This window comes from Rattus norvegicus, chromosome 9 (genome assembly GCF_021556685.1).
Source record: "Rattus norvegicus strain SHRSP/BbbUtx chromosome 9, alternate assembly SHRSP_T2T, whole genome shotgun sequence".
NCBI lineage: Eukaryota > Metazoa > Chordata > Mammalia > Rodentia > Muridae > Rattus > Rattus norvegicus.
Genome location: NC_141542.1, coordinates 24,698,930 through 24,723,961, shown reverse-complemented (window position 1 = coordinate 24,723,961; position 25,032 = coordinate 24,698,930). Strand labels below are relative to the sequence as shown.

General features: G+C 41.8%; 1 protein-coding gene and 1 pseudogene across 1 annotated transcript in view; both read right to left on the bottom strand.

Annotated features, from left to right (window-relative positions):
- LOC148003574 (disks large homolog 5-like) overlaps window positions 1-25,032 on the bottom strand; it is a 46,272-nt gene that overhangs the window by 7,053 nt on the left and 14,187 nt on the right. The window lies entirely within an intron of this gene.
- Window positions 8,614-9,674, bottom strand: LOC148003575 (reticulocalbin-1 pseudogene; annotated as a pseudogene).

Genomic DNA, 25,032 nt, shown 5'->3' with positions numbered 1-25,032 from the left:
TGTTGACAGGACCAAGGCTAATCCAAGAGGCTCAGGGTCAAGTACAAAAGAGGTTGACCCTAAACACACAGCACCTAGCTTATCTCCCAAGCTAATGCCTGCCAACTCTACTTAAAATCCAGGATGAGAGGTGAAACTTTCTCGTGCTATGAGGAAATCTTGAGGTAGCAGAGAGAGAGCTCAAGACAGTGAACAGGTTACTGGGCATAATGACTACCTGTGGTCCCACTCATCATAGATATAAAGATCCAGGATTTGATAAAGTTCATCCCTCTCGAATTGACACTTCTGGATTTCGAATTTGAGTTCCTCCAGTTCCTTTAGACACTCCTCTTGCTTACTGATGACATTTTGGGATGATGCCTTCCTACCAAAACCTGTAGACAGATAAACCCAAGTGAATTTGCATATTTGATGGCCCATGGGCAGAATAGATCATTCTGAATCCGAAAATGAGGTTGAGGAAGGGGAAATGGTAGAGACTGGGTGAATCCGTGAAAGAGCAGAAAAGCTTTCTTAAAGGTTGATTCTTAAGCTATGTCCCTGTTCCCAACCTTTAAAGCCATACACGTGCCACACTCACTATTAAACAACCCGCGGCACTGAAAGTTATAATGACTGAGACATAAACATCTGCGACATTCTTATATCAGATGTGGTGCAGATAATCCTGGAGTTCATAATGACTTCATAATGTTTAGCACCATCAAGCTCTAACCAAGTGTGGTCCAGCCCAAAGTGTCTGAGAACTCAATTCATGACTAGGGGTGCATCCTTCCTTGTTCTCGCCATCACACACTCATGTAACCTACAGTAATTTAGAGGATGAAGTGCTTCAACTCCCAAACATGGATGGTCACATTGTTAATCTCACAGTGCCTCCTCCTGCAAATCATTGACACTCATAGTTAAAAAGCTTCAAGAAAAGACACTGAAGTCTTACAACTTTATGGCTTTCTCTCAAATTAAAGATCAGGAACTCCTGACTCTTGGTTTGCCTTTGAAAAATCCCAAGGCTCCTGCTTGTAAGGCCTAGTCTTAGAAGGCACATCTCAAACCTACCTCCTTGAGGATGTTCCCCAACTCTGCCCACGACTCACCAAGCCTTCCCAAGAATGATTTCCTCCTTCCTGTTTCACTAGAGAGGGGGTCAGCTTCCCTCTGACCTGGTGCGGTCTCTGCTTGCTCAACACTTTCCTTCCGAAATAGCCTGAGCAGCTGGTGAAACATGCCTGCTTGTGAACCCAAAGGGAACTGAAGTAATATCCCAAAGGCAGTTGGTGTCACCACAACACTGGTGACAGCACAGAAGATTCTAGGGAGCTCTTAGATACAATAGAGTGTCCAGTGAACGGCTTACTGGTGATGTCACTGGAAAAATCTATGGCCTACCTACTAACCAGCTCTCCCCACACTGATGAATTTCTGTGGGGACCCTTTCCTCCAGTCTCCCATGTGTCACTGGGAATACTATTTGGCAACCTCTATTTCAAAGCTACATATGTCTCTCTGCTTCATTAGAAGTCAACAATGCAATTGCTGGGGAGGGTTTCTTACAACCCTGAATTGGAGAACAGATTTTTCTTAGCACCCAAATCTCTAGGGACCAAGGAGGAGGGAGATTTTTCTTAAAAGTAAATCTACTACTCGAGACAATGCATGTGACATGTTTTTCGATTTCTAAGCTTTTCCCTTTTTGTGGAGGCCAATATATTTCTTCTATACCTCTGAGTGTATAAAACCTGGAAATAATTGCTTACTGTGCAGTCCTTGAAAGCCGACATTGTTTCCATTTACATATCAATGTATTTCACAAAATCAATGGTCTACAATCCTATTTTTTTGCAATAAAAACTCCTTTTCCTTGGGATCATAGGGATCAACTACAGGGCATATATAAAACAATAAATTTCTGTCTGTTTTATATATTATGTAGGACATCCTCCCTTTCTCAAATATAACAAGACAATTAAATTGGACATCAGTGAGCAAATGTCAACCTGGACCTTGTGTTACTACATTGTAACTACATAACCATCACTTCTCCAATATCCTTCTCCGTGAATAGACAAGTCTAGGCATGAGAATATTGGGGACTACACCATGATCTTTTACTTGTAGCAAACATAAGAATCCGGAGGACGGGAAGGGAGTGGAATGGCCTGAGTTCAGGTTGAACCTCAATTTTAATGGGTCCATACGTTCAGGAGGGAGTCTATTTGGCATTGTGATATATGGATTCTGTCTTCTTATCATAGGTGTTATAATAATTCAACATGAATGTGTGCTATAATGCCAGCCCACCTCAGAGATGTAAGAGTGAAAATCATGTCTGACCTTTCTGGGAAGAACTCTGCCTTTTACTACCATCTGGAGTTATACAACATCACTATACAAAGCTCAGAAGAGAGGGGTGCAGATGTGCGGGCCTTAGAAGTTGAGGATCTTTTCTACTGATTAAGCCACTTGTTTTTCCTATGTAATTTTACCCTTGCTCTTTTACTAATGGTGGCTGACTTCTTTCCTGGCCTGAGGTAAACTGGAGTCCAATCTTTTGGATTACCGAACCTTCTAATTTTTGAGATGACAGTCCCACCAAGGGTCCTACTGCATACAGAAGGTATGAATAAGTCTCAGGGGCTGGAGTAAGTTAAAAACGTCTGTGACAACAAAGAACTGATTAAGAAAACAAGAGCCCAGCTGCTCATCAAGATCACAGTTGTATGATAGTAAGAAAATGTGAATAGGGCTCAGGTGAAAAGATAAATTAATTAGGAGTTCATAGGCCTAGAAGGGTTATCCTTTGCTCTCAGTGGAGCTGCCCTTCTTTCTGCCATTCCTCACCCTCTGCCACATGACCAGAGACTTCCCCAAACAACTGGCTGGCCTTGGTCAAAGACCTGCCAGGGCTTCTCCCTGTAGAATAGGACATGTAGAGTCCTTGAGGACTCACCAAGAGGTCTCCTCCACACAGGTTCCTTGTTGTCAAAGGGAAATGTTCCTGCAGAATCCTGCCATGGCATCAGGAATTTCAACCTGGCTGCTCTTGGTCCAGCTCACTGGGTGCAGGCCTGAGGCCCAGGGGTATCTGGGGAAAGAAGTAGCAGGGACTACCTCACAGCTCTCCTTTGTTGGATGCAACTACTAGGACTGTGATGGGATTTTTGTTTCTTGTGTGTTTATTAGAAATACCTACAAAGCTGATTAAAGTTGTAACATGCCTTCATACCCAGCGTGCAGAATGTTTTTAAATCGTTGTTGTTCTTGTTTTATGTTTGGATTTTGTTTTTTAATCCCCTCAGGAAATTTCCCTGTGCTTAGAATGTTAAGCACATGCTCAGGAGGGATCGATTATTCAAGTTAGGCAAAGCTTTTGTTCTCACCATCACTCCACAGATGATGCCATTACTTAATTTGAAATAAGAAAACAGTTATAGAGAAGTAAATTAACCTGTAAGCTATCACCGAAGAAACACATCATGATTGTGGAATGGCACCCCAGTATTTTGTATTTCCTAAGTTATTTTTATTTTAAACTTTTTTATTGGATTTTTTTGGGTACATTTCATCTTTTTTAAATCCTTAAAGGTATCTTTTATTCCTCTCGTACCATTTACAAGGTGGAATTTCACCTGTAATTGTTAGTCTAGATAGTTTAGTCAATGGCTTAGATATCATCTTGGCCTAGTTTCCTTGGCATAAGCTGAGTTAGAAGCAGACTCAAAGGTTCAGGACTCAACAAATAATGAATTCCACTACATCTGGATACCTAGACTCACAGCCAGGAAGGGACTGTATTTCCATTCACTATTTAAAAAAAAGATGCAGTTCATTAACATGTAAAAAATTTCTCAAGTATAGTAAAGTGTTTACCATGGTCATACAGTTTTTCAAATACCTGGCATTCATCTTTTTCCAAAACCTAAAATATCTTTCTTATTCACATTTTTTGATTATTTTTTGGTACTAGTATCATTTTTTTAAATTTCAGTTTTTTTAATAGATATATATGTTTTATTCAAACGTTATTCCCTTTCCCAGCTTTTGGTACATAAGCCCCCCTGCCGTGCCCTTTCCCATATGTATGCTCCCCAATCCATGCCACTTAGAAACCCCTTCCCGGACATTTCCCTGCACTCAGGGTCCAACCTTGTTAAGAACAAGGGCTTCCCCTTCCACAGGTGCCCCAGCAAGGCTATTCTCTCCTACATATGCAGTTGGACCCCTGGGTCAGTCCATGTATAGTCTTTTGCTAGTGGTTTATTTGGTTGGCATTGCTGTTCTTATGGGGTTGCAAGCCCTTCAGCTCTTTGAATCCTTCCTCTAATTCCCATAAAGGGTGTCCTGTTCTCAGTTCAGCAGTTTACTGCCAGCACTGACCTCTTTATTTGACATGCCCTGTATGTGTCTCTCAGGGGAGATGTATATCCGGTCCCTTTCAGTAAGCACTTTTTAGCTTCATCAGTCTTACCTAGTTTTGGTGACTGTATATATATGGGCCACATGTGGGGCAGACTCTGAATGGCTGTTCCTTCAGTCTCTGCTTTAGATTTGGCCTCCATATCCCCTCCTATGGATATTTTTGTTCCCCATTTTAAGAAGGAGTAGGAGCATCTGCACTTTGGTCATCCTTCTTCTTGAGTTTCCTGAGATCTATTGATTGCATCTTGGGTAATTTGAGGTTTTGGTCAATATCCACTTATCAATGAGTGCATACTGTCAATGAGGGGTGCTGAGTACCTGGAAGAGAATGGGGGAATAGAGACGCGAAGAAGGAGGCCAAGACAAGAGTCTTATCAAGGTGACAATTTTATTTTTCCCCAAGGCTGAATTTGTACCATAAAAAGGGTAACAGAGAGAGGAGAGAAGTAAGAAAATTTACCCACGCCAAGGACAAAATATTCGTGTGGTCAGGGAATCGGCTGATGTTGACAGGTTGTCAGAAAACTCACAGGTTTGTAATATCTATTAGTCAACAGGATGTTGGTTTTTCAGAAAGGTTACAGGTCATCACATTGGGTATCTTAACGTCACACGTTATCATATGATTATTCATCTTGACCACCACATTTGTATTAGTCTTCTGCAGCTGGCTGGGGTTTTTCCATGAACCCAGTCATACTTAATGCTAACCATAATAATAACATCAATAATGGAGGGCTTCAAGGCCATCGCTCCCAAGAGCATATCAAGTGTGCTTTTCTGTGATTGGATTACCTCACTGTGGATGATATTTTCTAGTTCTTTCCATTTGCCTATGAATTGAACGTAGTCATTGTTTTTGATAGCTGAGTGGTACTCCATTGTGTAGATGTACCACATTTTTCGAATAAATTCCTCTGTTGAAGGACATCTGGGTTCATTCCAGCTTCTGGCTATTATGAATAAGGCTGCTATGAACATAGTGGATCATATGTGTTGTTGTATGTTGGAGCATCTTTTGAGTATATGCCCAGGACAGGTATAGCTGTGTGCTCAGGTAGGGCAATGTCCAATTTTCCAGGAACGTTCAGACTGATTTCCAGAGTTCTTGTACCAGTTTGCAATCCCAGCGACAATGGACGAGTGTTCCTCTTTCTCCACATCCTCGCCAGCGTCTGCTGTCACCTGAGTTTTTGATCTTAGACATCCTGACTGTTGTGAGGTGGATTCTTAGGGTTGTTTTGATTTGCATTTCCCTGATGACTAAGGATATTGAGCATTTCTTTAGGTGCTTTTCAGCTATTCTATATTCCTCAGCTGAGAATGTTTTCTTTAGCTCCGAACCCCATTTATTAACAGGGGTGTTTGGCTCTCTGTACTCTAACTTCTTCTGTTTTGTGTATACTTTGGATATTAGCCCTCCATCAGATGCAGGATTGGTAAAGATTTTTTCCCAATCTCTGGGTTGCCTTTTTGTCCTAATGACACTGTCCTTTGCCTTACAGAAGCTTTTCAGTTTTATGAGGTCCCATTTGTCGATTCTTGATCCTAAAGCATAAGCCATTGGTATTTTGTTCAGGAAATTTTCCTTAGTGCTCATGTCTTCTAGACTCTTCCCTACTTCTTATCCATTACTTTTAGTGTATCTGGTTTGATGTGGAGGTCCTTGATCCACTTGGACTTAAGCTTTGTACAGGGTAATAAGAATGGGTCAACTTGCATTCTTCTACATGTTGACCTCCAGTTGAATCAGCACCATTTGTTAAAAATACTATCTTTCTTCCATTGGATGTTTTACCTCCTTTGTCAAAGATCAAATGACCATAGGTGTGTGGGTTCTTTTCTGTGTCTTCAATTATGTTCCACTGAGCTGCCTGTCTGTATGCCAATACCATACAAACTATTGCTCTGTAATACTGCTTGAGGTAAGAGATGGTGATTCCCCCAGAAGGTCTTTTATTGTTGAGTATAGTTTTGCTATCCTGGGTTTTATGTTAACCAAATGACGGCAAATTGCACTTTCTACCTTTATAAAGAATTATGTAGGAATATTGTTGGTGATGGCATTGAATCTGTAGATTGCCTTTGACAAAATGGTCATTTTTTACCATATTCATCCTGCCAATCTATGAGCATGGGAGATCTTTCAATCTTCTGAGACCTTCTTCAATTTCTTCAGAGATTTGAAGTTTTTGTCATACAGATTTTTTACTTGCTTGGTTCAAGTAACAGCAAGTTATTTTTTATTATTTGGGACTATTGTGAAGGGTGTCATTTCCCTAATTTCTTTCTCAGCCTGTTTACCCTTTGAGTAGAGGAAGACTACTGAATTGTTTGGGTTAATTTTATACTCGGACAGTTTGCTGAAGTTGTTGATCAGGTTAAGTAGTTCTCTGGTAGAATTTTGGTGTTGCTTAAGTAGACTATCATATCATCTTCAAATATTAGTGTTTTGACTTCATCCCTTCTAATTTTTTCCCTTTGACCTACTTTCATTGTTTGATTGCTATGGCTAGGACGTTAAGTACCATATTGTACTTAAGTAGGGAAAGAGTGGGCAGCCTTGTCTAGTCCCTGATTTTAGTGGGATTCCTTCAATACTCTAAGTTTAGTTTGATGTTAGGTACAGGTTTGATGTATTTTGCATTTTCCTATATTTAGATTCAGGCCTTCAATTCCTGATCTTTCCAGGACTTTATTAATGAAAGGGTAATGAATTTTGTCAAATGATTTCTCAGCATCTAATGAAATGATCATGTGGTTTTGACTTTGTTTATATGATGAATTTCGTTGATGGACTTCCGTATATTAAACCATCCCTGCATCCTTGCCATGAGGCCTACTTGACCATGATGGATGATTGTTTGGATGTGTTCTTGGATTCAGTTTGCAAGAATTTTATTGAGCATTTTTGATCAATATTCATAAATCAAATAGGTCTGAATTTCTCTATCTTTGTTGTATCCTTGTGTGGTTTAGGTATAAGAGTAATTGTGGCTTCATAGAAGGAGTTTGGTAGTGCTCTGTCTGTTTCCATTTTGCGGAATAGTTTGGACAGTATTGGTATGAAGTCTTCTATGAAGGTCTGATAGAATTCTGCACTAAATCCATCTGGTCCTGGGCTCTTTTTGGATGGGAGATGTTTAATAGCAGTTTCTATGTCTTTATGAGTTATGGGGTTGTTTCGATGGTTTATTTGTTCCTGATTTAACTGTGGTACCTGGTATCTGTATAGAAAATTGTCCATTTCCTCCACATTTTCCAGTTTTGTTGAATATATGTTTTTGTAGTAGGATCTGATGATCTTTTTAATTTCTTCAGATTTTGTTGTTATGTCTCCCTTTTATTTCTGATTTTATTAATTTGGATACACTCTCTGTGACCTCTGGTTAATATGGCTAAGCGTTTATGTATCTTGTTGATTTTCTCAAAGAACCAGCTCCTGGGTTTGCTGATTCTTTTGATACTCGGTTTTGTTTCTTCTTATTTGATTTCAGCCCTGTGTTTCATTATTTCCTGCCTTCTACCTCCCTAGGGTTTATTTAATTTTTTCTAGAGCTTTTAGGTGTGCTGTCAAGCTGCTGACATATGCTCTCTCTTGTTTCTTTTTGCAGGCATACAGAGCTATGAGTTTTCCTCTTAGCGCTGCTTTTATTGTGTCCCATAAGTTTGGGTATGTTGTATCTTCATTTTCATTAAATTCTAAGAAGTCTTTAATTTCTTTCTTATGTCTGCCATGACCAAGTTGTCATTGACTTCAACTTCCATGTATATGTGGGCTTTTTGTCCTATTTGTTGTTATTGATCAGCAGCCTTAGTCCGTGGTTTTTTGATACGAGGCATGGGATTATTTCTACCTTCCTGTATCTGTTGAGGCCGGTTTTGTGACCGATTATATGGTCAATTTTGGAGAAGGTACAATGGGATGCTGAGAAGAAGGTATATCCTTTGGTTTTAGGGTGGAGTGTTCTATAAATATATGTTAAATCCATTTGTTTCATAACCTGTTAGTCTTTCTGTGTCTCTGTTTAATTTCTATTTCCCTGATCTGTCCATTGATGAAAGTGGCGTGTTTAAATCTCCTACTATTATTGTTTGTGGTGAAATGCATGATTTTTTGAGCTTTAGAAAGGTTTCTTATTGTTTAGAGACACAACTGCTATATACTTGACAAATATAGCAATCGGCCAGAATAGAAAGCATGTGACTGTTGGCCACATGAGGATGAGTTTCTTTCAAAGATCATCATGATTTTTGGTAAGATCTTCCTTGTAATTGGTGGCATGGCTTCTCACAAACATGGTCCAGTTGTCTAGAATCTCCTCCTTGGTCAGCATCTCATCCTTGTTTTTATCTGACTCATACACCAGATGCTGGGCCTCAGCCTGTGCATGGTCATAGTCCTGAGGGAGGATCCAATGGTGAATCTCATCCTAATCCAGTTTCCCATCCTTGTTCAGATCTGGGAAATCATTGAACTGCTCCCCAGACAAAACCCAGTAGGTCTCAGGGCAATTGTCCTCGTGAGAAAAAGATGTCCACAATGTACTCATACTCGTCCACAAAACCATCCCCGTTCTTGTCGATATTCTCCAGTGTTTCCAGAACTACAATCTCCTTCATATGTTCTAAATCCTCTTAGTGCAGAAAAGCAATGAACCCGTCCTGAGTAGCTGTCAGGTCACCGACAAGGCCTTAAACCTCCTCTCATCTCGTGGAGGCAACTTTTTGAAGTTGTGATGATCAGAGCTATCTTGGAATTCAGCAAGGTTTCCCAGGTAGTAGCCATATGTAGCCTGCTTGTATTCTTCCCAGGAGATTTTTCATCTATGTCCCTATCATAATCCTTCTAGAGTTTAGCCACATTTTGGTTGATGTATCTTTTCTGTACCTGTTTGATCCAAACTTTCAGATCCTCAGTAGTAACAAGGCTGCCTTCATCACTGTCAATTGGATCAACAATTTTCCCCAGCCTCTCCTGCTCTCGTCCAGGATTAGCTATCAAAGGTCTTGGAGTCCTCTTTGCCCAGGAAGACCTCATGATCGTACAGGAAGCTGTGATTATTCTCTGGTGGCCACCCGCCCTGCTCTGAATCGGGACAAACCATGTGCTCCTTGCTCATCATGCTCTTGGCATGAACGCCAGGACCAGTGCCAGCAGCAGCCCATGGAGAGTCCCAGGCTGACACCATGCACCACAGTCGCGATCAAAGGGAGGCAGCAGGGAAGTAGGGGCTCAGAGCAGCTTAACCGCTGTCCCTTCCCCAGAGAGGGCTTTTGTTACATTTCGAATGTTATCCATTTTCCTGGTTTCCACAAAACCCCTTATAAAACCCCCTCCCCCTTCTACTGTGAGGGTGTTACCACACCCACCCAAACACCCAGGCCTATCTGCCTCCCTGTTCTGGTTTCCTCTACACTGGGGCATCAAGCCTTGACAAGACCAAGGGCTTCTCCTCCCATTTGTGCCCAAGAAGGCCATCCTCTTCTACATATGCAGCTGTAGCCATGGGTCTGTCCATGTGTACTCTTTGGATGGTGGTTTCGGTCCTGGGAACTCTGGGTGTTTCTTAGTGTTGTTCTTATGGGACTGTAAACCCCTTCAGCTCCCTCAATCCTTTCTCTTACTCCTCCATTGGGGACCCTGCTCTCAGCTGAATGGTTGGCTGCAAATATCTGCCTCTGTATTTGTCATCCTCTTTACCCCACTCTTTTGAGCAGATCACCACAGAGCAGCGAAGATGTATTGTCTTGGCCTGATGATGTACAGACAAATAGATGATTTCTTAATTCTTATGATGGTTCTATAAGAATTCCTAAAATTAGATTAGTAATTTTAAGCTCCTTTATAATGGGACAGCTATTATGTTTTCTCTGGTAATCAAAATTGCATTGAGAACTCTTCCTTCTTAAACTTTCACGAGTGAATTGCTTCTGCAATACCAAGCAGGCATCTACAAATTAGAACCCAATCTAAGAGGGTATAAAGCAATTAACAAATGTTCATTAAAAGAGAACTAATGATTTACTATAGGTGCAAGGACTGAACGTAAATAATTGACTGGATTTGCCTATAGGCAATTTCACTTATTCTTTTCTCATAAAAATTACAGCTTTTAACTCTCCATGAACATGCAGAGCCAGTGACAGATGGTGACAGTTTATCCTGATGATTACTCTTCATGGATATGCATGTAAACATTCTCTGTCGTAAACTGATTATCCAACTTATGATTTGAATTCCTGTGCAAACTTGTGGTGAACTTTTCACCATGTGATGCTGTGTTCAGAAAGATATACAAATGCTGAGGACAAAGAGACAGAAAGCTTTTTAGACAGAACTGAACTGAAGAGAACAGAACTCAAGAAGAACTTAGAAGTAAAGGCATAGCGTTGAGAGTAAGGCATTGAGAGTAAGGGAATTATTGTGTCATAAGAGCAAGAGGAAAGGAGATAAGAAGAAGAGAGCAAGGAGAACCTTATAAGTCAAACTTTATGGCGGCAAACCTTTGTAGAAATTCTAGGAAAACGGAAGAACTTATAAATAAAGGTTAAAATCACTACTCTTCAGTCTTCAGCCTGGCTCACTGGCTAGCCTCTGCTCTTCAGTCAGGCTCACTGTCTAGCCTCTGCTCTTCAGCCTGGCTCACTGGCTAGCCTCTGCTCTTCAGTCAGACTCACTGGCTAGCCTCTGCTCTTCTGTCAGGGTCACTGGCTAGCCTCTGCTCTTCAGCCTGGCTCACTGGCTAACCTGTGCTCTTCAGTCAGGCTCACTGGCTACCCTCTGTTCTTCAGTCAGCCTCACTGGCTAGCCTCTGCTCTTCAGTCAGGCTCACTGGCTAGCCTGTTCTCTTCAGTCAGGCTCACTGTCTACCCTGTGCTCTTCAGTCAGGTTCCCGGCTAGCCTCTGCTCTTCAGTCAGGCTCACTGGCTAGCCTCTGCTCTTCAATTAGGCTCACTGACTAGCCTCTGCACTTCAGTCAGGCTCACTGGCTAGCCTCTGCTCTTCAGCCTGGCTCACTGGCTAGCCTCTGCTCTTCAGTCAGACTCACAGGCTAGCCTGTGCTCTTCAGCCTGGCTCACTGCCTAGACTCTGCTTTTCAGCTGGGATCACTGGCTAGCCTCTGCTCTTCAGTCAGGCTCACTGGCTAGCCTCTGCTCTTCAGCTAGGCTCACTGGCTAGCCTCTGCTCTTCAGCTTGGCTCACTGGCTAGCCTCTGCTCTTCAGTCAGGTTCACTGTCTAGCCTCTGCTATTCAGTTAGGCTCACTGGCTAGACTCTGCTTCTCAGCTGGGCTCACTGGCCTATGGGGCCCTAGCACATCGCTTAACCATCTGCTCATGACTGCCTGACCACACTGACCACCTGACCCGTCGCCCTGACTTCTTAAAGTCATTCTCTAGAAAGAGCACAAGAAACCAAAGAGAAACACCACAGCAAACTTTTCCCATGGGCTCCTCTTTAACCTTAAGTGCTTTCATTATTTCTTTAAAAGAGTGAAATATAATTTCGGCTATTCATATGGCCAAGAGAGCTGTGCAGTAGTCATTGCTTTAGGGAATTTGGTGCTAAATCAAAAGATTCCTTTATTCTATCACGATGTTATCTGTATGCTGTAAGATATGTTTTGAAAACACAACACCAAATTCCTAAAATCTAGATGTTTTAAGACATCAGCTCATGGAGAAACATAACTGCTTCCTATCTAGACTGGCCTTTTTTGCTATACTGCAGGTACAATCAATTTTCCACACTACTTCCATGATTTTCAAGAATGATTAAGAGAAAAATAAGTTGAACATAATGGCCAGAAAGGGGGTTCTGTCAAGTTGTCTTATGTGGGACAAGATACCAAAGTATGATGGTAAGCCTAAAACCACCTGTTCCCAAAACTAACAGAACTTACAGAAAATACATACTTTCTTATCATTCCTCCTCCCCAATGATCAGTGATTTAATGAGCACCTACTACGATCCTAGCACTGTGCATCTAAGTGTGTAATGGTGATTAAAAAACTTAATAAAAAGCCTCATTAAGGAATAAAGAAAAATGAAACATAACTTTGAAACTCAGAATTCAATATAAGCAAAACCACCACCATTTCTTCAACTGGTGATTTCTGAAAACTTCATCATTTTTTCCATGGGCTTCTATAGTAATGATACTGAGTCTTGATTTGGTAAATCACAAAAAGCAAGTCACACTTCTTTCTTGGCTCCCACAACTGTCAAAGAGAACAACACTGTCGCTGTCCATTTTGCTTCCCTATCAATCCTGCTATGGATGGTAATGAATTCCAGTCTTTTCAATGTGAAAACAGGCCACCACTTGAGGGCAAAGGTTATTAAAATTACCCAAACCGGTATATTCTCTAAAATTTTCACATAGCATTTTACTGATATCACAATGTAAATTCACCACAAATATTTAACCAATGAAAATATTGAATAGCTCTGCAAATAGGAGCGATAATCATATATACTTGAAAACAACTATTATGGAAACAAAGGACGTACTAGGAGAAAAGATACATCACTAAAAGCTACACAAGCAGCAAAAAAGACACTACATTTCTTGGTTTAAAAGTTAGATGATACACTTGATCTTTAAAGACAGGCAATGTACTTGATCTTTAATCCCTTCAACTGTGCCCTGTCCACATAGAAACTGCAGTAGATGACAATCTTTTGTAAGATTTATTTATTTATATGTGAGACAATGCAGCTGTCTTCAGACACACCAGAAGAGGGCATCAGTACTCCTTACAGATGGTTGTGAGCCACCATGTGGTTGCTGGCATTTGAACTCAGGACCTCTGGAAGAACACTTGGTGCTCTTACCCACTGAGCCATCTCTCCAGCCCTCACAATGGCCTCTTAAACAGCATCACAGTGGTCTATTTCACTAGATGGCTCCAGGGTGATAACAGAGAAACTTTCACAGTTCCTGAGCACTTCTGAGTTCAAACACCACCAGTGCCAACTCTGTGCTGTTGGCACATTCTGACCTTCTCCTAAGGGTTGTCAGCCACAAAAGGGACAGGTTAGCACCACACAGCACTCACTGCCCAATCCTAAAAACCCCCTCGATTCTGAAAAAGCCACATTCCATGCTTGCTCCATATTTGAGGAAGCCAAATGTTGTTCCGGCTCAAGGCTCTTCTTTTCTTAGCTCATCAACTTTCTTTTTCCACTTCTTGTCACAAGAAGTATTTTTTTTTTATGCTGCAACTACACTGCAATGTGTGAAGAAAACCAACATCAACTCTGGGTGTCACCTCTTGAAATTTAAAATTCACAAAACAATTCATGGCTTTCTAATCAGCACCATGGAAAATAAACAAAAATAAGCAAAACCATTCCAAAGGAACTTGCTGATCTGGAGGCCTGCTCATAGCAGGTAGGAAAGAATTAAATTATGCAGAACTGTAATCTCTCAGAGCTTTGGAGGCTAAAAAAGAGGAAATCCCTGTTTATGTTCCCTTTCTCCGAGTAATTGAAGGAGGGTATTTTACATCCTCCCAATACAATCTCTTGCAAGGGGCAACCAATTTCAAAGTAGATCAGAAGAAATCTATTAAATAATACATTCATTGCCTGAGGTTTTAAGAAAATATTTTCCCACGATCCCAGTCCTTTAACAGCATACTCCAGATTACCTCTCCACTCTTTCCCAATGCTATGGGCTTTCCAATCCCTACTTCAGCTCTCCATACATCCCTGAACCCTCCCTTCCCCTACCCAATGGGCTCACTTTGCATTGCCTCCTTCTGCCACTGCTTTCCCAGGACAGGGGGAAGGGGGGCGGGGGGGCAGGGCCAGAACCAGCCAAGGGGGGACGCGGGTCTCCTACCTACCTTGATTCTGCTGCTCTGGCGGTGCAGCCCGCCCTGCTTGCTGCTTGCTGTCCCTGGGGACCAGACCGAGGTCCGGCTAGGGATCCGGGCAAGCGCCAGGCCTCGAGGTCCCCTGGCAGGGCTGGCCTGGGCTTCTTCCCTGGACACTGCGAGGCTGCAGTCTCTGTTGGAAACCCCGCCGCTATCATAGCGCGCCTGCCCCAGGCGGAGCTGACCCCCAAAGCCGCTAAGGTCCCCTTCCCTGGTCTCTTCTTCTGCTTTTTCTTTTCTTTTTTTCTTTCTCTTTTTGTTCGCGACCTGGCGCCTGCGAAGAGCTCGTCTCCAGGAAGGAGGACATCGTGCAGGCAGAATCACCTCTGGACCCTGCCGGGGTTGGAGAGGGAGAGAGAGGAGTCAGCTTGGGCGGCGGCGCCCCGGCTGCTGGCACCTGTGGAAGGAAAACTCGTCCAGGCACACGCGCAGCTGCGGGCGCCAAATATAACGCGCGCGCCCCGCCCCCTCAGGCCCCGCGCTCACCCACGAGCTCCGCGTGCCCTGAGGCCCGGCTCGGGCGCGGTCGAACGGCGGGGTGGGAAGGACACGTGTGCCCACTCCGTGGGGCAGACAACAGGGCGAGGCGCGACACCGGGAGGCCTGTGGTGCAGAGCTCCGGGCTCCGTCCAGGCGGGTCAGTCCCCTCTCAGGGCTCTGAGGAGGCGCAGGGCGGCTTCTGTGGCCCCCAGGCCCAGCGTGACCTAACTGTGGCCATCGCCTCCGGAGCTCCCAGCTGCCCCAGGCTGGAGGCTTGGGCATGGCGATTGTAGTTGCCACTCTCCTAGGCCGGCTCAGCAGGGCGCAAGCCACCACCTGCTGTCCTCACCTGAAGGCATCCTGAGAGCCCACATCCAGCAGGCGAGCCTCAGTGCTCAGGGCCATGGTCTTGGGTCTGCACCTTGTTGCCAGCCCCTCACACATATGGCAGCATCACACATATGGCTCCTTCTACCAACCGCCACTAATTACCATTTGGACATTCCATCACAGTGTTCTCAAGAAGAAAGATGCAAACAAACACGAAAAGAATGAAATTTAAAATCTTTTTTATCAGGCTGGAGAGATGGCTTGGTGGTTAAGAGCGCTGCTTCTCCATTGCTCCCAAGTTCAATTCCCAGCAACTACATGGTGACCGACAACTATCTGTAGTGGGATCCAATGCCCTCTTCTGTCTGAAGTTCTCTTCTGACATGCAGGCACACTCGCAAACAGAGTGCTCATGTACATAAATAAATAAATCTTTAAAAATTAAACCTTCTAATCAGTTAATGTATCTACATCTAGAAGCTAGAAAAGGGTCACAGCAATATTAAAAATAATTCAGAAATGGTAAAGGGATGTACGAGAGTCACAAAATTCACTGGGCAAGATGGTGTATGCCTGGAATCCCAACACTCACAAGGCTGAGGTAGGTGGATTGCCTTGAGTTCAAGGCTAGACTAAAGTGTGAGACCTTGTATTAGAAAACAAAACAATTGGGGAGGGGATGGAGAGAGAGACAGAGAGACAGAGAAAGACGGAGAGGGAGACAGAGACAGAGAGCCAGCGCCAGAGAGAGACAGAGACAGAGAGAGAGAGAGAGAGAGAGAGAGAGAGACCTCGACATCATATCTTGCACTGATGACAAGCTACTGAAGAATGTGAATGTCTCCTACCAAGCACTGAGATAATGCCAATGATAGAATGGGTTTCTTATTAAGATATCATAAAATGTAGATGGAAAAGTAAAGGAATGTACAATAAATAAAAGAGAAATCCTAAATTTGGAAAGCCTAAATTTAGAAGACTGTATAAGTTTAAGTCATAGGGGAGGGGATGAGACGATGTGGGGGAGAGAATAATCAGAATAAATTATATATGTGTATGAAAATGTTAACTAAGAGCAATCAATGAAAAGAGAAAAGCAGGTTTATTTTACGATAAATTGAGTTCCCATATGACACTATATAACATTTTGGATTATATAAATTATCTGCAATAAAAAAATCAATTGTTATTAAAGATGTGGTTGTGTTCATATTAATTTCAAGTGTTTTAAATTCTTTTTTTATTTGCTTATTCATTGATTGATTTTTTTAAGATAGGGTTTTCCTATGTAGACCAGGTTGACTCAAAAAAGAGATGCACCTGCCTATGCCTCCAAAGAGTTAGGATCAAAAGTATATGCACACACATGAAATTTACATTCTTAAAGTGATAAAAAATTAGAGCTATCAACTTGGTACAATTATTGAACAGTGATCAAGTGAATAGAAATATCAGAAACACATGTAAGGCATTAGGTTACTGTTGTTTAAAGGATCTTGAGCAGCATATATAATTCAAATCATCCAGGAGATACATTGTGAAAAAAAATGAAACTGGGTAAAGATGATTTAAATCTTTTTAATCTATTAAAAATTTTAAAGTGCATTCGATATGAAAGCTCTAAGTGATATACTTCACACTTTTGCTTATATACCATCTTCAATTTTATGTGCATTCTGCAAATATTGTCCATGTTTATTCAGGCTCTTATTATTTCCCCATGACTGATAACATTCACAGAAATCATATTGAGCAAACTGTATATGTTGACGTATAATAGAATTGTATTCTACACAGTATAGCATAGAAATATGTATATATAACTTCCCATATATGTGTGTATATACATATGTAAATGGCTCAAGAAAATGAGTATCACTTTATCATTGTGGTATTATTTTCATCAAAATCCTGAGAACATTGAAATGGCATCAAATAGTGACCAGATCGGCAAAAAAATCCACAAAATAAAACTCTTATAAAGAATCTAACAATACTAGCAAAAGATGCAAAAATATTAAAGTCTCAATGAAATATAAAGTCCAGATGAAATTCTGTATAATATTTTCTCAACTCTAGGATAATGTATTTTTGTACAACTATCAATAAAAGGCCTGAATTTGAAGAAATCAAAAGTAGTGCACTATAATTATGCAGTGGTCAATATTGATGCATACCATTTTACAGAACTGCATACACTCTTGTTCTTTTGTTCCGTGGTCTAGCGACGAACTCGGGTAGATTTATGGGGAGCCATTGCATTGTAGACTTGAACTGGATTAATTTGGGGGTGAGTAAGTCATATTTTGGTAACGTTGCTTTAAAAATAAACCGTTGGATATTAGTACAGCAAGTAATTCTCCCTGAAGGAAAAACCAGACACCAAGAACCTAGACCACTGCTGTCCATGAGAAATTTGTAGATGATAGAAATATTCTATATCTGCAGTGTTTCTGGCTATGGATTCTGGCTGGCTGTTTGCCTCCTGGTTTGCCTGATGTGACTAAAGATGCAGATTTTAGTTCTAAGTTCAGTTCATCTCAAATAGCCATGTGTGACCAGTGGATGCCATTTGAACAGTGTAGCCACAGAAAACTGAAGCAGTGTAACCAAAGACTCACCTAGGAGTCAGTTGACCTCCTAGAAGTGACTTGGGAAAACGTTGTCAATGATAGCCACTACTTAACTACTAAATATATTGACTCATCAGTCCCAAAGACAACTCTGTGAATTTAACACTCATTATCATCCTCACTGTGCAGATAAGGGAATAGAGTCACACAAAGGTAAAATAACTTCTCCACCATTGAACATCTAAGCGGTGTGAGAGCCAAGCTTTGAGTCCAACTACAAAGTAGATCGGCCTATAATAGGTTGGTCTGTGCTGCTGTATATTCAAATGCTAAATTCTGTACCCTAACGCCTGGTTGCTCCAAGACAAGGAGAACCTCAGGTATACCAGATTTTTTTTTTTTGCCTCCTATGTTATCCCTGAATGGTTAATAAAATCCCTACAACATGGGCTGGGCAGAAGAGAGGGGACAGAGCAAAGTTTCCCTGGGCCTGGGGACTCAGGCAGGGTCCATGAGGAGAGGGAAAGGACATGGAGGAGAAGGAAGACGACTACACCCCATAGGGTAGGTGGATCATGAGTGTATTACCATGAGGGCCAGCCTGTCAGAACAGGAGTGACCCAGGCAGAGCATGGCAGGCAATACCTCGGTGTTATTGACAGGGAAGCAGAAAAAATAGCACAGAGGGTTGATGTCTGCCCAGCTCGAGTACTTTAAGGCTTATTATAAATCTAAAAGTTTTGTGTCTTTCATTTGGGAACTAAATGATCTACGGTGGGGGAGAAACCCCCTAATAATATTTACTGTAGCAATGGCCACTCATTTATTGTGGTATTTTAAATATAACACACATTGAATTTCACAATTCAGGTGCAAGGCTTTTTATGTTTCCAATGTGACTGTACACCTGAGGTCATGTCTAGGTATAGAGACATAAAATGGCAGAAATGCCTAGAACATTTTAAGGTCATCACACTGACCACATGAAAGCCACAGGCTATACAGACTATGATAGATGAGGAGAAGGCTTAGTGCTCTCTGGAGTCCCCTTCCCTAGTCTTGGGATAAGACTTCCAGTAAGCCAAGACCATATTCCTCTTTCATTTCTCAAGGAGCCAGGGGTAGACCCACATATATGATTTCTTTGCCTGCAGGGTTTTTTCTTCCAAGTGCTGCCCTGTTTAAGGACTTGGCAAAGATAAGCACCATCAGAAGAAGGCCAGCATATGAATTCTGTATAACTCTGCTCTGACAGCATGTACCTATCAAGTACTGGAAGCCTTGCTGGAGATATTAATCAACCTCTAGGATCAAAAGGAAACAACCCGAGGGCCATATGGCTCTAAAGCAAGTCTGAAACCATAGCCCAGTATGGAAGTTCAGCCTTGGATCTTACATCAAACAGCGATAGCATCCAAAAGAAAAATGAAACTGAAATGGCAAGGTGACTGGTAATGACCTCATGGCAAGGATATCTAAGTCATGTGGAAAGATCCCAGTGCAAAGACACATGTCCACGAAGCTTTCACAAAGAATCCCTATTCTGTGTTCTACAACATTATATATACACACACACAAAGAATACTCATTTATGATCAGCTATGGGGATTGATTCTCTGGGAATCTGACTTTGAGATTGACATAGATGTATAAAGGTGTTTGACAAGTGCTCTTGGGTACCATGGCTGTGACAAAGAGGAGAGAAGAGGATGGGGCGGAGAGCACTCTGGCTCTAATGCAGTCAGGGTATGCAGGCAGCCCTGTGTGGGGCTCAGGAGCTGGCCTGACCCTGAAGTCTTAGCCTGCACTGGAACAAGGAGGAGGCCCGGCCTAAAGTCTCCATTGGCTAAGGACGAGGTTCTTGGTCAGAACCCAGTTACCACATTGTAACCACATAGCCATCCCTTGTCCATTATCATTCTTCCTGAATTTCCAAGTCCTATCATGAGGATATTTGGGGCTCCACTCTGATCTTTTATTCATAGCAAACATAAAAATCAGGCGGATGGGCAGGGAGTGGAATGGCCTAAGGTTAGGCTAAACCTCAATTTTAATGGGTCCATACGTTCAGGAGGGAGTCCATTTGGCATTGTCATCTGTGGCTTCTGTGTTCTTATCCCGGGTGAGCTGACTCTGTGATACGATGCCACCTCACCTCACAGTTATCAGGGTGAAAATCATGTATGACTTTTCTGGGAAGAACTCTGCCTTTTCCTACCATCTGGAGTTATACAACATCTCTATGCACAGCTCAGAAGAGAGGGGTGGAGATTGTGGAGGCCTTAGAAGTTGAGGATTGTTTCTGATTAAGGCACATATTTTTTTCCTTTGTAATTTTTCCCTTGCTCTTTCCCTAATGATGGCTGACTTCATTCCTGGCCTGAAGTAAACTGGATTCCAAGGTTTTGGATTAGAGAAGCCCCCATTTTTGAGATGACAGGTCCAGCACGGGATCCCACTGCATACAGGTTCCTATTCCCAAGGAATTTGTTGCTGCAGAATCACAGCATGGGGGCAGCAGCACAGGATATCTCCCAGCTTTCTCTCCTGCACCTGCTGCAACTGTAATAAGGCTGTTTGTTTGTTTGTTTGCTTTTTATTGGAAATACCTAAAAGCTGGTCAGAGTTAATACATGCCTTTAATACCAGCACCCACAAGGTATTTTTGTTTTTGCTTTTGTTTTTGTTTTATTTCATTTCATAATTTCTGTAATTGTTGTTAGGATTCTTATTGTTTTCTTTGGTAATTCCCTCTAGCTATTCAATTTGTATATAGAATGTAAAGCCATGCTCTGCATGGTCCTCTTATTCATGTTAAGGATTTTATTCTTACCACCAATGCCACAGATGAACACAATATTTACTTTCAAATCAGGGAAACAGGCATAAAGAAGAGAGCTATGTTGTTTGGTCTCAGGTAAGCAGGCAATCAGGAGTGTAGGATGGCTTCCCAATGTTTTGGATTAGGTAAGCTTCTGTTATTGAGATGAAAGGCCTCTGCTGAAACCTTCAGTTGAGTAACAGAGAGCCTGGAAAGACTGAAAGAGTGGTTGCACCTTGAAGGTGAAGGCTGGCCCTTCAGTGCCTCTGCAGCCTGAGGCAGAGTAATTTTGGGAACACAAGAGCACTTGGCCAGAGATCATAGGGGACTGCATTTTGCTTGAGCCCTGAGACCTGGATGAGCAGAGGCCTCCACAGTCCTGATAAAGGGAAGCAGAGCCACATAGATGTGAGGGAACAACGGATCTGTGATCTGCATGTTATCCACTTCATTTATCTTTGCAGTATACATAGTATATGTAAACGACAAGGGCATCCTACTTTATCACATCTAGTCTCTCTAGATATAAAGCATGTGCAAGTGTAAACACAGTAGAGTTAGTTCAGCAATACATTGTGTGCCATTTTGTTAAAGACCTTTATTTTATTTCTATTTATATATTTTTTCTTTTTCACTTTACGTTCTGCTCACTGACTACTGATACTTAATTACTCTCTCCCACAATCCTTCCCCAATTCTCCTGGCACAGTCTTCTCTGAGTGTATGAGGGCCAACTGTCTCAGTACCTCCCGTCTTTTACCAAAGCCTTTCCTGGGGGCATTGGTGAGGATGCTGGTTTTGAATGCCTTGGACTTGGCTTTCTTCATGCTCCAGTTTGCTGGCTTTGAGAAGTTTGTGAAGAACTGTCTGTGAACTTGGTACTTCATCCAGATGGTACACAAGAGGCAGTGGTTTTGTTAATATTTTTGAGAGTATATTTCAATCAAACCTCTCCTACTAATATCCTAACAATGACAAAGGTAATGGGAGGCTACACATCTATTTCATTAGTTTTCAGTTCTTCTCAGACCAGCAGTGTAGAAGCCCACAAAGCTGGCAAAGTGAAGTGAGGTCACGCAGGGGTCCTAAGAGCACAGTCCTACTTTCTTAGAGTAACTCCTAGGGACTTACCATATCCATACACCCGTAGCTCCATATGCACTGGACCCCAGGGAAGTGCTCAACATTCATTGCTTTTGTCACTCAGTTTGCCACAAACGTTAGAAATCTGAAAAGTTCAGCAAATTTGAAGGTGTGAATAAGTCCCAGTGACTGGAGTAAGCTCAAACAGTCTGTGACAACGAAGAAATGATTAAGTATCCAAGAGAGAAGACCCTCACCGGGATCGTAGTCCTATTCCAGTAAGAAAATTTAATAATAAGGCTTCAGGTGAAAAGATAAATTAGGAGGTCTAGGCCAAATATTTTATCCTCTGCCCTCAGGGTTGCAGCCATTCTGTCAGACTTTCCTGGCTGTCTCACAGGATCAGAGTTCTCACCTGGAAGCAGGAATATCTGGAAGGCGCATAATACATATCCACAGACTCCTCTTTGGGTACAAACTGACAGGCAACTTCAAGGCTTAAAGTTATTCTCTCTCTCTCTCTCTCTCTCTCTCTCTCTCTCTCTCTCTCTCTCTCTCTCAGCTTGAGGCTGCACACACTCTGCATTCTTTTGTGCACTCTGCCTTTTTTATTGCAGTTTTCTTTTCTCAAATCCCACAATCATGCACACGTCTGTTCATTACCCTTTCATTCTCACACACACTCTTCATACACACCTCACACATATCTCACACACACCACATGCACTCTCCTGTCACTCACACACACACTCTTCATACACACCTCACACATATCTCACACACACCACATGCACTCTCCTGTCACTCACACACACACTCTTCATACACACCTCACACATATCTCACACACACCACATGCACTCTCCTGTCACGCACACACAAAATCTTCATACACACCTCACATTCTCTCTTCACTCATTCTCACATGCTCTCCTCATGCTCTCTCCCTGGCTCTCACATTTGTTCTCAGACTCGCTCTCTCATTAGCTCCCTCATTCACTCTTCACATTCTCTCTCCACTCACTCTTCTCATGCTCTCCTCATGCTCTCTCATTCGCTCTCACATTTGTTCTTACATTTGCTGTCATTTACTCTCTCATTCACTCCCTCATGCTCTCTCTCATTTACTCTTCACATGTTCTGTAGCCTTTCTCTTGCCCCAGTCCTTTATTAATAATCCAAAAGCGGGTAGAAAAAAGAGATTTTGTAATCATTGCCAAATCAAATGCAAAGAATGACTACATCCCACCAAGAACTAAGAATTACAACTGTTCTCCAAAGTTTCAGGCTTGCCCTATACCCAGGCCTGTGGCCAATATAATAATAATAATTGTAAACTTATCATTATTTAAACTTTAACTCTTTACTTTTATACTTCAGAGTCCAAAGCTCAGAGACCAGCTAATTGCATTTTCCTGTGACACTCTAATGATAAATGACATAGGCAAAACTGCCAGGCAGTGGCCAGAAAGAATCAAGGTAACTCTTAGCACAGTAATTCCACTAGCGTTCTGTTCCTTGCACACAATGACTCTCATAAGGGTTCCAGTAGTTAGACTTAGTTTACTAGTATATAATTTTATATATTCTATACTTCCTTAACCAGTCTATAATATTATGTAAAACTTACTTCCTAACTTCAATAACTTTTTCCTTTCTTAGGGTCCCAATGTTGGCTCTAATTCATTTTCTCTTATTTTCTTCAAGCTGTCTTTGCAAGTCAAACCCTAATCTGGAACTACAATTCTGCAGTTATTACATTTTTTCCAAGATGAGAACACACAGTATCCACCTGGGCCACTAGGGCCGTGCTGTGCTGTGCCCCTATGCATCAATTTCCAATTGTCTAAGAATCATAAAATCAAGGAACATCTAGTTTCACAGAATTCACCAGAGCAGGAGGAGAAAGAAGTAGGAAAGTCAGATATAATACAATAATTGTGCACACCAAGGCCAACTGATAGGCAGTCACACACAAATGAAATCTATACAGCCCTTAGGAAAGTCAGATATAATACAATAATTGTGCACACCAAGGCCAACTGATAGGCAGTCACACACAAATGAAATCTATACAGCCCTTGTCCAGGGCTAAGGTTTGGAGAAATGGAAACAACCAGTTTTTACAAAAAGCTACTGCGGGCTACTGAGATGTCTCCATTGTATGTTGTCCCCAGCATTAGCCAAAACTCAGACAACAAAGGGAGGTCAAAGGGATACAGATTGGAAAGGAAGAAGTCAAAATATCACTGTTGCAGAGGATAGGGTAGTGTACATGGGACACCCCAAAAGTTACAACAGAGAACTCCTAAGCCTGATAAACAACTTCAGCAAAGTGGCTGGGTATAAAATTAACTCAAACAAATCAGTAGCCTTCCTCTACACAAAAGATAAACAAGCTGAGAAAGAAATTAGGGAAATGACACCTTTCATAATAGTGCCAGATAATATAAAAATACCTCTGTGTGACTTTTATCAAACAAGTGAAAGATCTGTGTGACAAGAATGCCAATGTCTGAAGAAAGATATTGAAGAAGGTCTCAGAAAATGGAAAGATCTCCCATGTTCATGGCTTGGCAGTATGAAGATAGTAAAAATGGCCATTTTCCCAAAGTGACCTACAGTTGCAATGCAATCTCCATCAAAATTCGATTCCAATTCTTCATAGGGTTAGACAGAACAATTTGCAAATTCATTTGGAATAACAAGTAACGCAGGATAGCTAAAAATATCCTCAACAATAAAAGGACTTCCCTGGGAATCACCATCCCTGAACTAAAGCAGTTTACAGATCATTAGTGATAAAACTGTATGGTATTGGTACAGAGACAGGAAGATAGACCAGTGGAATAGAATTGCAGATCCAGAAATGAACCCACACACCTATGGGCACTTGATTTTTGACAAAGGAGACAAAAGCATCCAGTGGAAAAAGGATTGCATTTTTAGCAAAGGGTGCTGGTTCAAATGGAGGTCAGCATATGGAGTAGTACAAATCATCCCCTTCTTATTGCCGTGTGTAAAGCTTAAGTCCAGGTGGATCAAACCAGATCACTCAAACTAATAGAAGCAAAAGCGGGGAAGAATCTTGAACACATGGACACTGGAAAAAATTTCCTGAACAAAACACGAATGGCTTATGCTCTAAGATCAAGAATAGAAAAATGGGACCTCATAAAGCTACAAAGCTTCTGTAAGACAAAGGACACTGTGGTTAGGACAAAACAGCAAACAACAGATTGGGAAAAGACCTTTACTAATCCTACAACTGATAGAGGGAAAATATCCAAAATATACAAAGAACTCATGAAGTTGGACTGCAGGGAGACTAATAACCCTATTGAAAATTGCAGTTCAGAGCTAAACAAAGAATTCATAGCTGAGGAATATGGAGTGGCTGAGAAGCACCAAAAGAAATGTTCAACATCTTTAGTTA